At 40.5% G+C, this 14,836-nt stretch overlaps 1 long non-coding RNA gene across 1 annotated transcript in view; it reads left to right on the plus strand.

Moving 5' to 3' along the window:
* The window catches only part of LOC139757579 (uncharacterized), a 140,122-nt gene that overhangs the window by 104,012 nt on the left and 21,274 nt on the right, over window positions 1-14,836 (plus strand). Inside the window, exon 6 of the long non-coding RNA XR_011714671.1 lies at window positions 2,446-2,769. This is a non-coding gene — a long non-coding RNA (uncharacterized lncRNA). The remainder of the gene's footprint in view (window positions 1-2,445; window positions 2,770-14,836) is intronic.

Below are 14,836 nucleotides of genomic sequence, written 5' to 3' on the forward strand. Positions count from 1 at the left end.
TATATATATATATATATATATATATATATATATATACCAATCTTTATCATTTATTTGTAATGTCTTCAAATATTTTGTGAAAAAATACATTTTTTATATATGGAAGAAAATGTTAAATACTTTATCTATGTATATTTTTTTCGTACTTGTTCGCCGTTTCCCGCGTTTGCGAGGTAGCGACAGGGACAGACGAAGAAAGGCCACATTCGCTCACATCCAGTGTACCGAAATCACAGTTCCTATCCATATGGCGTCCCACTACGTCAAGGTCAGGGAAATAGTAAATTCAAGCATTAATCTTATGCTTCCCATAACTTTCGTGTGGACACTGCCCACACGAAGATGAGCTGTTGTGATACCTTCCCCTTTTCCACGAACAGCGAAGCTTTGGAATTCTTTTCCATCTTTTATTTTTCTATTTTTTGGTCTTTCTGTCTTTTTATAACCTTTTCTGCCATTAAGACTCAGACTGGGTCACTAAGTAAAGAAAGAATGGAGACGTCTTCACAGGCAATGAAAGACGTCTTCACAGGCAATGAAAGACGTCTTCACAGGCAGTGATAGACGTCTTCTCTGGCAATGAAAGACGTCTTCACAGGCAATGAAAGACGTCTTCACAGGTAATGAAAGACGTCTTCACAGGTAATGAAAGACGTCTTCACAGGTAATGAAAGATGTCTTCACAGGCAATGAAAGACGTCTTCACAAGCAATGAAAGACGTCTTCACAGGCAGTGATAGACGTCTTCACAGGCAATGAAAGACGTCTTCACAGGCAATGAAAGACGTCTTCACAGGCAATGAAAGACGTCTTCACAGGCAATGAAAGACGTCTTCACAGGCAATGAAAGACGTCTTCACAAGCAATGAAAGACGTCTTCACAGGCAATGAAAGACGTCTTCACAAGCAATGAAAGACGTCTTCACAAGCAATGAAAGACGTCTTCACAGGTAATGAAAGACGTCTTCACAGGTAATGAAAGACGTCTTCACAGGTAATGAAGACGTCCTCACAGGCATGAAAGACGCTGTATCGCGCCAGTTCCCGGATCCCCACTTAGTAAACACCACGTACCAGATCCCCACTTAGCAAACCAGAGATAGGACTCCATTACCCCGTCCGTAGTGATAAGGTGGAGGGGGGGAAAAAAGAAAGAAATACACTCAAGCCACATTCACTCCTCCAGAAAACTATGACATATTGATAATTTTGATAGATGATGACTCAGGATGCATTAAGATGTCCATCATAAAAATTACAGCTAAGAATATCCTAGCCATTACAATTGCTCTTTTTGTATTTACGTCAACCACTTCGACAAGAGTGGTAAGGTTGTTAGGAGGGAAGGGGATGTGTGTCTGTATTCTTCAGATATTTCATAAATGGATATTTTTTTTCCTTGTGTTTTTCATATATAGGGAAATGCCCCCACCGAGTTTATGTCTCTGGAGGAGTTTGAGAGCGGAGGGAATTTTTTTTTTACTATATTGGGAACAATCTGCATAAATTTCCCGTGTGTAAAGGAAGGAAGGAAAGAAAGGTGGAGGGGCAAAAAAAAGGAATATATATATATATATATGTATAAACTTAGAAGGAAATCCAGCTTTCGTATACAATATTCACCAAAGTTGCTGGACAGTTTTACATCGTCATGTTTGAAGATTGTATCGCCAGTGCTTATTCATTTTTATCTTTTAATATAAGTTATTGACACTCGTACACGAACATTGCTTGATGTCTGGTGGTAAAATGTCAACACCAAATAACCAGCATGTATTAATTTCTCATGAACACAAGGCGAGGTGGTTGGTTTACGAGAGTCAAGGGTTTACAAATGTGTGTATATGTAACAGAGAACCCTGGCCGAAAACAGATGCTGGAACTAGACAGCTGCAACTGACATGGGTCATTGTTATTTTCTCCCTCATCTACTTTTTGACCTCCCTTGCATCTTGTCATGACTCGCTGAAATCCAGTAATTAAATCAGTTTCAGATGTGGGGGAAAACCTTGTTGGCAATGATGCCTCCACGATGAATTAGATCTTCCAACATCTAGTATTGCAACTTATTATTGACCTTTGCAAACTTATTATTGACCTTTTCTAACTTATTGACCTTTGCAACTTATTATTGACATTTGCAAACTTATTATTGACCTTTTCTAACTTATTGACCTTTGCAACTTATTGACCTTTGCAACTTATTGACCTTTGTAACTTATTGACCTTTTCTAACTTATTGAGCTTTGTAACTTATTGACCTTTGTAACTTATTGACCTTTGCAACTTATTGACCTTTGCAACTTATTGACCTTTTCTAACTTACTGACCTTTGCAACTTATTGACCTTTTCTAACTTATTGACCTTTGCAACTTATTATTGACCTTTGCAACTTATTGACCTTTTCTAACTTATTGACCTTTGCAACTTATTGACCTTTACAGAGGGCCCGACTTGTGCTCCCTCGACTGATCTGTTGACGTATATAGAAGCTTCATAATCGGTGACACAGCGAATGAATCCACACCGAAGCTTCAGCAGGTCTGAGAAGAACAACACTCACTCGATCTCTACTGAAGTCCACAGCTCTGAACGAATCTCCTTCAGCACGGACATAAAAGCTTCAGAAGTATCCTGAAGCCATTCTACCTTCAGTTTAAGAGCTTCCACGTATCTGAAAGACTCCAAACCTTCAGTGAAGTTTCCGTAATTGTTTTGGAGGATTCCATTACTGCTGCTTCGAAGTTTCGACACCTACTCTGAAGCCTGTGAGTAAACCTATTCGTCTTTTTTCAATCGTACAGGTTTCGAGATTTTTATTCGAAGCTCCATGCCAGTAATAATGCACTGGTTCTTGAGAGTAATTCGAGGTTTTGAACTATCAGTGTAATGCTGCTTTAAAAGCTACACTAAAGCTATAGTTATATATATATATATATATATATATATATATATATATATATATATATATATATATATATATATATATATATGAGCCTAGCAGTAGCGCTCCCACCTGCCACGCAGGGGTCCCGGGTTCGATTCTGGCTGTTGGAGGTTTGTATGTTACATGGAAGTGCGCCTTCATATGCACTATATTCGTGTGTGTGTTTATATATATATATATATATATATATATATATATATATATATATATATATATATATATATATATATATACTTTTGAGTACATTATCTTCACATTTCTGATGAAAACTTTATAACTCAAATGAAATCTTTTGACCATTTATTACTGGTAGAAAGAGTTTCCTATATAAAATCGCGTCAGTTCAATGATAATGCAAATAGATAATTTATGTTGTACTATTAACAACTGTTGTTATTGTAGCGTAGGTGGGTGAGAATAATGGTTCAAATATTAAAGTGTACCGAACTAATGAACTCCAAGGTTCAATGCTACGGTTCATATCATATATATATGCAGGATACGTTTGTTTATATAGATATGTATGTATGTACATAGTCAGCTGTTTTTGTACTGTACGAAGCGGGTGGGGTTGGGGCAGTTTTACACTTGTGGTGCCCCAGTTTAACTAACTTTCTCAATTATTATATAACTTTTTTAAACTTTTGTACTTTGCATCAGCTGTTTCCTCGTTCGTTTTCCTCTATTATTTCTATTCATCAACTACTCTAAGACTGTGAAAGTACTTCTTTATATCTTTTTTTTTAATAAATTTCATGTTTAAGCTTCGTGCCTTCTGTTCTATAACCTACAATTTTCACTGTCTACGTCATCAGTCTGGTGTAGAAATTGTAAGGTTGTGATCAAGTCATTCCTCTCTCTTTTCTCTTCCATAGTGTTCAGAGTTCAGGCCTGCGACTCATCTCTCTTAATTCGCGTACTATCTTTGTTGGCCTCCTCTGTGCCTTTTCTGACAGCAATATGTACTTCTTTAGGTCCAGCATTGACCAAATGTAACAGGTATATTCTAGTCTCGTCCTTATGAAAGACGTGTACGGCATATATATATATATATATATATATATATATATATATATATATATATATATATATATATATTGGAAGAGATCAGTTGTTTACCAAATGGCGTCCTACCTACGTCTCTTCGTTGTGTATCAACCGACTGTTATATTTCTCTCCTGTGTCTCCCATGACGATGTGATCATTACACGAAAGTGCACTTGGGAACTTATCGTCTATCATTTCCACGCGGTCAAGACGGAATATATATATATATATATATATATATATATATCTTCGCCGCGAAAGTACTGTCTATTTGGAGAGGGAATGCTCCAGTGAGTATCCCTTCATTGATGTGTTCCCTTCGGAGCTGAATCCTCCATTCACAAGAGGTAAAAAAAAAACAAACACTCTACAAAGACCAGTTCCAATAACGAATCCAACTCCCTCCCGACATTAGCATCGCCTTGGCAATAAAACCCTCTTGTCTTAAGAAGGGAAAAAATATCCTCCTCGTACCAGATTCGAGACGAGGCCTGGACAACGTTAGCTTGAGTGTGTGTGAGTGTGTGTGTGGGGGGAGAGACACAGTCACTCCTACTCTGGTATGCTGACCACATCTGCAGAAGGAGAGAAAAAAAGGGACAGGAGGGAAAATTCTGATAGCGTGAGATGATTGCTGAGGGATATATAGTTCACACTTTAGTGGCTGTCACGCGTATAGCGCTACTGTGGCGTGTGTGTGTGTGTCGCGCTGGTGTTACAGACGTGTGTGTGTGTGGTGGGGAAAGCGAACAGGAGAAGGAAAGAGACTGAGGGAGGTGAGGAAGGGAGAGAGAAAATAGCTCCCAGGTTCTTTCGTGAGGGGACGAGTGTGTCGAAGGGAAGGGGAGGGAGAAAAGGGGAGGAAAGACGATACAAAACAGAGGTTACGGAAAGAATCACAGGTTGAGGAGAAGGGAAGTGTGAGGTGACATACGGTGAACGAAAGGCGAGTAGCAAGTATGAGGGAGGAGGCTGTGAGGAGACGGGGAGGTGAGGATATACGGCAGAGAGAAGAGGAATGTGAGGACCTGGTGGTGAGGAACATGGCAGATTGACCTGAGGAACTGGGAGGCCCAGACGGTGTGAGGGAAGAGGTCGAACTTATAAACTATGGGAGGCAAAGTGAAGCTCCGAAGACCGAACATGACGGTACACATATGCCGCTCTTCCCTGACAAGAGACTCGACGCTCACTTGTGAAGCCTTGGTTGAACGCGACACCCACCTACCGATGGCTGAAAGTTGCCAAAGGGAAGCGCGTAACACCACGACGAACTGGGCCACGCAAGTCAGCCACGTCACCTGTCTCTCGCTGTCATAATGATAATAATCATAGAAAACGTGTCATGTCCTGTTTTCTCTCTCTGCAAGGAAAATGGTGCCATTAGTCTCCCTTTGACCTGTGCCTTGACCTCTGTACCTCTCCTCCCCCACACACCCACCCACTAACCCCCGAGACGTCGTAATTACACAGAGAGATACTGCAATGGCACTGTGTTCAATCCTTTATTAAAACCGTCTCAAAAAGAGAAAGGAAAAAGTAAAAGAAAAAGAACTTTTTTTTTTTCTAACATAACGTTCGTCTTTATAGAGGCAACACAGGCGTTGCCAAGCTGTAGGGAGCATTTTACCACTACCGGCACCACAGTATATCAGCGAGGCGTTCGCTACGTGACCGAAGTACACAAGGAATATCCATCCTCTGAGCATTCGGTTCTTACCGACGAATCTTATGCCGATGGCGAACGTACAGATGCGATAGTCGGTGGGGACAGGTGGTTGTCGTCGTTTGCAGATGGTCGGTTGTAGACCAAGTGGTTGTTAAACACACAAGGGTGTTTATACGTGGAGAATAAAATGCTTTGGAGATGTTTAAAGGAGGAGGGAAGGAGAGCCAAAGATAATAAACAATGCCAGGTCTTTGAGTTGTCTCTTGGGCTTCAAAGCCCAGAGGAAGGAATCAAGACTTGATTCGTATAAGAGAGAGAGAAAAGAGAGAGAGAGAGAGAGAGAGAGAGAGAGAGAGAGAGAGAGAGAGAGAGAGAGAGAGAGAGAGGACCACCATCAATTCTAACTTCGAAATGATAAGTGAGATTAACTCTTGGCATACATTTATCGCCTCTCGATATTGGAATGAGTGCAGAGGTATCAAACATTATCATGCTGGAGAAATCGGTGCCAACGTGTCACAGATGAGTATAGAAGCCATGGGCTTGCAAGATTTGCTGAAGATAATTTTTCTTCCTCCCACAATACAACTTTACCTCTCACGTTCCACAGAATTCCTCCTCCTCCTCCTCGCACTACATCCTATCTACCTCTCATCTACCTCTGTACCGTAGATGACCATAAACTCTCTAATAACACACTTTCTCGTGGATCTACTTTACATTTTATTTCTGTAATCTCTTGTAGTCTTCTCTGTGTCTGTGGACTTGTTAGAGTTGCATCATTCATTATTTTGTATTTTCTCTCTCTCATCTGTGTCTGTCTTCAAGCCACTAAGCTTGGGAAGTGAGTCAGTTGTTGTTCGCTGATGATACAGCGCTGGTGGCGGATTCATGTGAGAAACTGCAGAAGCTGGTGACGGAGTTTGGTAAAGTGTGTGGAAGAAGAAAGTTAAGAGTAAATGTGAATAAGAGCAAGGTTATTAGGTACAGTAGGGTTGAGGGTCAAGTCAATTGGGAGGTGAGTTTGAATGGTGAAAAACTGGAGGAAGTGAAGTGTTTTAGATATCTGGGAGTGGATCTGTCAGCGGATGGAACCATGGAAGCGGAAGTGGATCATAGGGTGGGGGAGGGGGCGAAAATTTTGGGAGCCTTGAAAAATGTGTGGAAGTCGAGAACATTATCCCGGAAAGCAAAAATGGGTATGTTTGAAGGAATAGTAGTTCCAACAATGTTGTATGGTTGCGAGGCGTGGGCTATGGATAGAGTTGTGCGCAGGAGGATGGATGTGCTGGAAATGAGATGTTTGAGGACAATGTGTGGTGTGAGGTGGTTTGATCGAGTAAGTAACGTAAGGGTAAGAGAGATGTGTGGAAATAAAAAGAGCGTGGTTGAGAGAGCAGAAGAGGGTGTTTTAAAGTGGTTTGGGCACATGGAGAGAATGAGTGAGGAAAGATTGACCAAGAGGATATATGTGTCGGAGGTGGAGGGAACGAGGAGAAGAGGGAGACCAAATTGGAGGTGGAAAGATGGAGTGAAAAAGATTTTGCGTGATCGGGGCCTGAACATGCAGGAGGGTGAAAGGAGGGCAAGGAATAGAGTGAATTGGAGCGATGTGGTATACAGGGGTTGACGTGCTGTCAGTGGATTGAATCAAGGCATGTGAAGCGTCCGGGGAAACCATGGAAAGCTGTGTAGGTATGTATATTTGTGTGTGTGGACGTGTGTATGTACATGTGTATGGGGGGGGTTGGGCCAATTCTTTCGTCTGTTTCCTTCCGCTACCTCGCAAACGCGGGAGACAGCGACAAAGTATAAAAAAAAAAAAAAAAAAAAAAAAAAAAAATATATATATATATTCCTCTCGATTCAAATCTGCTTTCTTCTCTCAACCTTGAGTAACTTCCTTCCATCTTATTCTAGTACTCTCTCTCGCACTGGAATTCCAACCTTAACATAATTCGAACCTGTGTACCATCTCGGACTGGGGGAAGCAGTTACCTATTTATATGTCTAGATCCTTCATTAGAGGACTTAATAACACCCAAATGATGTTTCAACCTTATATTCGTATGAGATATTAAAGATACTCATGTCGTCTATATATTCTTCCCCTGCTGAAGAGTTTTAGATACCTTTATATTTTTCTCAACTCTTCGGGTTTAAATCGAGCTGTGTGATCCGATCCCCCTTCCTTTTCACCTACACACGCTTGGAAAAGAGTTCATCTCTCAGTTTATGGAAGAGTTTGCCTTCAATCTCTCTCTCTCTCTCTCTCTCTCTCTCTCTCTCTCTCTCTCTCTCTCTCTCTCTCTCTCTCTCTCTCTCTCTCTCTACGCTTCATCAATCCAGAGTCCACACTCGTGTCGTACTTGTTTTTATTCATTTATTTACTCATATTCCTCTCGTTCTATTTACTCATGTTGAATAAACTACTTTCTTTAGATATATTCACGATCTTATGTTGAGCAAAGTATTTCCTTTAATATAATAACATTCTCAATATAACTACTTTCTGATACTGAATAGACTGTTTTCTTTCAATATATTCATATACATTCTTGTGTTGTATAAACCATTTTCTTTTGATTTATTCACATTCTTGTGTTGAATAAACTATTTTCTTTTAGTTCAATCACATTCTTATGTTAAACAAACCATTTTCTTTTGATTAAATCACATTCTTGCGTTGAATGAATTATTTTCTTTTAATAATTTATTCACATTCTTATGTTAAATAAACCATTTTGATTTATCCACATTGTTGAATAAGCTATCTTAACTTTTTCACATCCTTATGTTGAGTAACTTATTTTTCTTTTAATTCATTCACATTCTTGTGTTAAATAAACTATTTTCTTTTAATATATTCACGTTCTGATTTTTATTCTTTTTCTTTTTTGAGTTTATACATTATTCATCTCGCATGTTCGTGCCGACTTTCTCCTGTGTACCTGGCGCGTACGTAGATTCTGGTACGTACGCTGGTGTGAGGAGCCAAAATTCATTACAGTGTCCAACCTCATCCTCTCTCTCTCTCTCTCTCTCTCTCTCTCTCTCTCTCTCTCTCTCTCTCTCTCTCTCTCTCTCTCTTTCTCTACCAGCTGTCAGGTTGTTTGGTTGGTTTTGATTGGTTGGTTGGGAATTAGGCTTTTTACAACCGTCAGGGTCATGACAGATAGAAAAAAAAATAGATTCCATTTTCTTCAAAAGATTACATTTGCTTCAAAAGATTACATTTGCTTCAAAAGATTACATTTGCTTCAAAAGATTACATTTACTTCAAAAGATTACATTTACTTCAAAAGATTACATTTGCTTCAAAAGATTACATTTGCTTCAAAAGATTACATTTACTTCAAAGGATTACATTTACTTCAAAAGATTACATTTGCTTCAAAAGATTACATTTACTTCAAAAGATTACATTTACTTCAAAAGATTACATTTGCTTCAAAAGATTACATTTACTTCAAAAGATTAAATTTTCTTCAAAAGATTACATTTTCTTCAAAAGATTACATTTTCTTCAAAAGATTACATTTACTTCAAAAGATTACATTTACTTCAACAGATTACATTCTCTTCAAAAAATTACATTTACCTCAACAGGTTACATTTTCTTCAAAAAATTACATTTACTTCAAAAGATTACATTTTCTTCAAAAAGTTACATTTTCTTCAGGCGTTCAAGGTAATTCCTCTTAAGGACCACTGACACTGGCATGTGCTACAAGACGAAGAATGAACGACTCCATCCATCACAGTCTAATCACTACACACACACACACACACACACACACACACACACACACACACACACACACACACACACACACACGAGGGGAACCTGCATGTAATCCATGTAACTCGACATTCTCATCTCGACCCAATCACAGGAAGGGGAAAGTTCACATCTTTTGTATCTTGTCTGTCCTGTTATCTGTTTGTACTGGCGCGCGCGCTCGCCCACGTGTGTGTGTGTGTGAGTGTGTATGTGTGTGTGTGTGAGTGTGTGTGTGTGTGTGTGTGTGTGTGTGTGTGTGTGTGTGTGTTGGGAGGGGGGGAGGGTGGTGGTTTAAAGGAGAATATTCTCCATACACAAATATCTTCCCTTTAAATCTACTTGATTTTTCTCTCTTATATGCGAGGGATACCATCAGAGTTCTTTGATATTCCGTGTACACACACACACACACACACATACACATACACACACACACACACACACACACACATACACACACACACACACACACACATATACGCACGCACATACACATATACGCACACACATACACATATACGCACACACATACGTACACACACATACATAGACGCACATACACACATATACGCACACACTCATATATACGCACACACACACACACACACACACACACACACACACACACACACACACACACACACATACACACCTCTTTCAAAGCTAAAGCTTACTCTGCCATTACCACCTTTCGAAGAGCTTAAGCTGGTTTCCAGGGCTGGACTCTAACCCCTGCAGCTTGGTTGCATACTAAGATGGTCTTGGTGAGAGCTTGCATGGCCCACGAGGCTGTTAAAGCAACGCATTTGCCATGCAACCTGGCTGGTCTGGCGCATTTTGTAGGAATTTATCCTCCTTTTTTTTTTCTATCTGGAAAGTTTATGGTAAGTTTCCAGTGTTCCAGAATTCCAGATGCTTGCCAAGTGGTAAGGTTAATGGATGAAGGCTTAGGGGCAGTCCTGCTTTAGTATTTCCTAAAGTAACTGTAGCTGTTTTTGGATTGTATGTATATATTCTCTTCAGTCACCTACCTGCAGTCACCTACATTCCCTTCAGTCACCTACATCCCCTTCAGTCACTCACATCCCCTTCTGTCACCCAAAGCCCCTTCAGTCACTTACATTCCCTTCAGTCACCTATATTCCCTTCAGTCACCCATATCCTCTTCAGTCACCTACATTCCCTTCAGTCACTCACATCCCCTTCAGTTCTTAACGTTCCCTTCAGTCATCTACATTCCCTTCAGTCACCCACATCCCCTTCTGTCACCCAAAGCCCCTTCAGTCACATTCCCTTCAGTCACCTATATTCCCTTCAGTCACCCAAATCCTCTTCAGTCACCTACATTCCCTTCAGTCACCCACATCCCCTTCAGTCACTTAACGTTCCCTTCAGTCATCTACATTCCCTTCAGTCACCCACATCCCCTTCAGTCTCTTACATTCCCTTCATTCCCCCTACATTCCCTTTAGTCACCTACATTTCCTTCAGTCACCCACATCCCCTTCAGTCACTTACATTCCCTTCAGTCACTTACATTCCCTTCAGTCACCCACATTCCCTTCAGTCACCCACGTAAAGCGTTCTTTTCTTATCACAAGTTACATACAGTAATAGGCCTCCCTATCTTTTTCAAATGCTTTTCACGATAATGAACTCAACTTTTTTCGTACAGTTGTACAGCATTTAGCCTCTTCCAGTCTACCATCTGTTTTGGTGAAGGTGATTTGACCTGACTGACCACCCCTAGCATCATTAAGGCTAGGGGTCATCGTGTCCGAACAATTGGTCGGAAATCATAATATATTAATCGATAATTGTGCTGTGTGTGTGTGTGTGTGTGTGTGTGGTTATCATTTATCATTATCATTATTTGTGTTACGGGGAGAGTGTGTTACACTCGTGTTGCCTCGTGTGTGTTAACTTTGTATATATGTACCATGTCTTTGCTCCTATGCACACACACACACACACACACACACACACACACACGCACACCGTAGCCTGTGTGTGTGTGTGTGTGTATGTGTGTGTGTGTGTGTGTTTAGTCAGCAGTGAAGAGGATGTAGTGATAGGTATTTACAGTGATGCTGGCCATAGCACTGAAGCTGGTGAAGTGGTCACTGAAGATGGTTTTTCCAGTGAAGATGAGGGTGTAGTGAAGATGTTCGGCACATTGAGGAACATATGCTCGAATGCAAGCTCACGGAGGCCTAGCTTAGTGAAGATAGGCAGGCGTTTTAACCCTGGCGTACTGAGGAGCGTATTGTGAAGATGATGGCGTAGTGAAAGTGATAATGAACGCAGAATAAGTAGGAGTGGAAATTATGAATGACGATGAGGATTTAGTGGAAAAAAAGAGTATAGTGAAGGTGTGGTGAAGATGTAATTCAATGAAGATGAGGGTGGGGTAAATATGTAGTTTAGTGATGATGGGGTGGTAAGCGGGAGGACCATTTTTGACCTATTCCTCCATGGTTCTAATAGTCATGCATATCAATAATGGTGTAACCACGGAAACATTTAACTTTCGACCTGTAGCAGTAATGATGATTATGATAATCATACAAGAATAATACCAGTTCTATTAACAGTAGCATTAATAACAATGATAATGATAATAATGATGTTAATGATAATAATAACAATAATAATAATGAAATAATAATAATAATAATAATAATAATAATAATAATAATAATATTATCATTGGTGTATCTCTGACTGATATCACTGGATGTAGAAGGAGCGTTTAATCCTAAGTCTATGTATATAATCTTGTGAAGATAATATATTCACTGGACCGGTGGAGGGTTGGAGGGCAAGCTGTGAGGCAGGTGGTGTTAAAGTGGGAGGATGAGTATGATGAACGTTGATAAGTTAAGCTGCTGCTTATTTGGGGGATGTGATCCAAATCAGAGGGAAGGAGTGAGAGAGTGTGTGTGTGAGTGAGTCCACTTTCAAAGCTGCGATCATGCCTCTCACAAAAAATGGTATGTGGTAGACTTAAGATGTAGACTAAATTGATATTTTTTCCTTATATTGTAGACTAAATTGATTTCTATCCACGTCCTTTCTTTCGTGGATATACAGTGCGAAACATGAAGTTGCTGAAGAATGAATATATGTGGAAGTTAGACCAAAACTGCGCACAATAAGGCTAATGGATTACGTAGGAAAAAGACGACACATAGTGACAGGGGCATTATCCATAGCGCACGAAATACGTGAATGGACAAAACTTGGAGCAAAAGAGGAGGGGAAATTCGTCCTTTCCCTCCCTTCCTCCTACACCCGTTCCTTCTCCATCACTCGTCACACGACCTGAGTGCAATGGATCACAATATCAAACCCGAGGTCTTTGATGTGTCGTTGGCTTTGATCCCTCGTTCACGGCTGCACCACACTGCCTTACTCCTGGCTGATACTATTCTTAACACGCCATAGTCTCATTGAGCTGTAACGCTTTAACTATTGGACCCCGAGATCTGCTGTGGTCTCTCTCTCTCTCTCTCTCTCTCTCTCTCTCTCTCTCTCTCTCTCTCTCTCTCTCTCTCTCTCTCGTGTCCTCTTGTTTGGAACTCATTATCGCTGAACGCGACCTCCATTATCACCTGACTGATAAGAACAGTAATGTCATATTTTTGTCCAGAGGAAAGATTATTAAGTTTTCTCTTGTTGGTGTGAACGTGGTTCATTCAGATATTTCCAAGATGTCTTCCCGCTTGAAAATTCCGCTCTGCGCCACCCAGTCCTCATTCTAATTGAAGGGCAAAGGTGGTGATTGATCACATAATGGTTCTTGCCGTTTCTGTGAGCGGTTGGACTACCGTGGTGTACCGGTTAGCGTTCCCGACTGTGATCCATTCACGGGCCGACTGGGGACTGAGAGCCTATATAGGGTCGAATTCTGGTTTGAGGCAGACGGTCCACAGTTCATTCTCAAATGATACCAGATAGAACAGAGAGGGGTCGTATGTGTGTGTGTGTGTGTGTATACATACAATTGCACCCATGCATGTATGATCATGCATGTGTCCACATATGCGTACGTATGTATACTTGTGTACCAGCTGTGAATCTAATGCTTGGTCAACACATATCAGATGTTGTTAGGTCTAGTTCTAAGCAGCTGTGGACGATCGCAATATTTTCATTTATATATTCTGAACTCGAGTAAGATCTAAGAGGTGTCTTCCTAGCTGTAGCTGCGATCCTAGTTGATGGAAGTCTATTTCCCTCAAGAGCCATTCACTCGCTCCATCAAGCAGTAAACTCTTCCCTAGAGAACACAACCTGAGAATCTATTCCATCATCCACAACGCTGTTTATAGGTCTAATGGATTTGTTCAAGTTCCCCCTGAATAAATTGGCTGATTGAAATTTAAAGAAAACGATTTTTTTTGTTTTTTCGCTAGGAAGTGTTTCGACGTGAAATCTACAATAGTTATCGTGTTGTATTTATCCTAGGAAGTGTTTTGACGTGAAATCTACAATAGTTATCGTGTTGTATTTATCCTAGGAAGTGTTTCGACGTGAAATCTACAATAGTTATCGTGTTGTATTTATCCTAGGAAGTGTTTTGACGTGAAATATACAATAGCGGCCATGTTCTATTTATCCTAGGAAGTGTTTTGACGTAAGATATACAATAGTGGCCATGTTGTATTTATCCTAGGAAGGGTTTCGACGTGAAATATACAATAGGGGTCGTGTTGTATTTATCCGGATTGTGATTTTATGCATGTGGAATATCATGAAAACTTTGTACGTATACCGTAGTAAAAATAACCGTTCCCTTACACCTCCTGTGTTTACTACCATGAAATGATAAATATCAATGAAGTGTCTTCAATATTCGTCCGTTATCGATTAGAGATCAGAATGATAAATATATTATCAATACGCTAAAGGCTTTTTTGGAATCCATCTGTTCCTTTGACTGTCCACCTTTATAGTTAATGTGAATCCGGGTTAGCTTCAGCTGTGATGCGATCGGGCGCACAAATAAGACTTTAGCAATTAGATCTAACACGATGCATGATATTATTAGACTTTGCCTCCGTGGTGTAGCGGTTAGCGTAGGATCGAGTCCGGTCGGCATAGGTTCGAATCCTGGTCGTGGCAGCCGGTCCACAGTCAACCCACCTGTTCATCTTTCCCTGGTAGATTGGGCCGTGTCGCCTGGGCTAAAATAAAAAGGAAAAAAATGAGATAAAGTCGTCTTTTCAAGATGAGATGCACGTTCGCGTCAGCCCAGAGCAGAGGAAGGGAGCTGAAATGATAATATTCACATACGCAAGGCTTGGTATACGCACTTACGCATCATATGCACGCCAGTGGACGATATGCGCCACCTTAATCACACAACACGTCCCTTAAAAACAA

This window comes from Panulirus ornatus, chromosome 27 (genome assembly GCF_036320965.1).
Source record: "Panulirus ornatus isolate Po-2019 chromosome 27, ASM3632096v1, whole genome shotgun sequence".
In the NCBI taxonomy this organism is placed as follows: domain Eukaryota; kingdom Metazoa; phylum Arthropoda; class Malacostraca; order Decapoda; family Palinuridae; genus Panulirus; species Panulirus ornatus.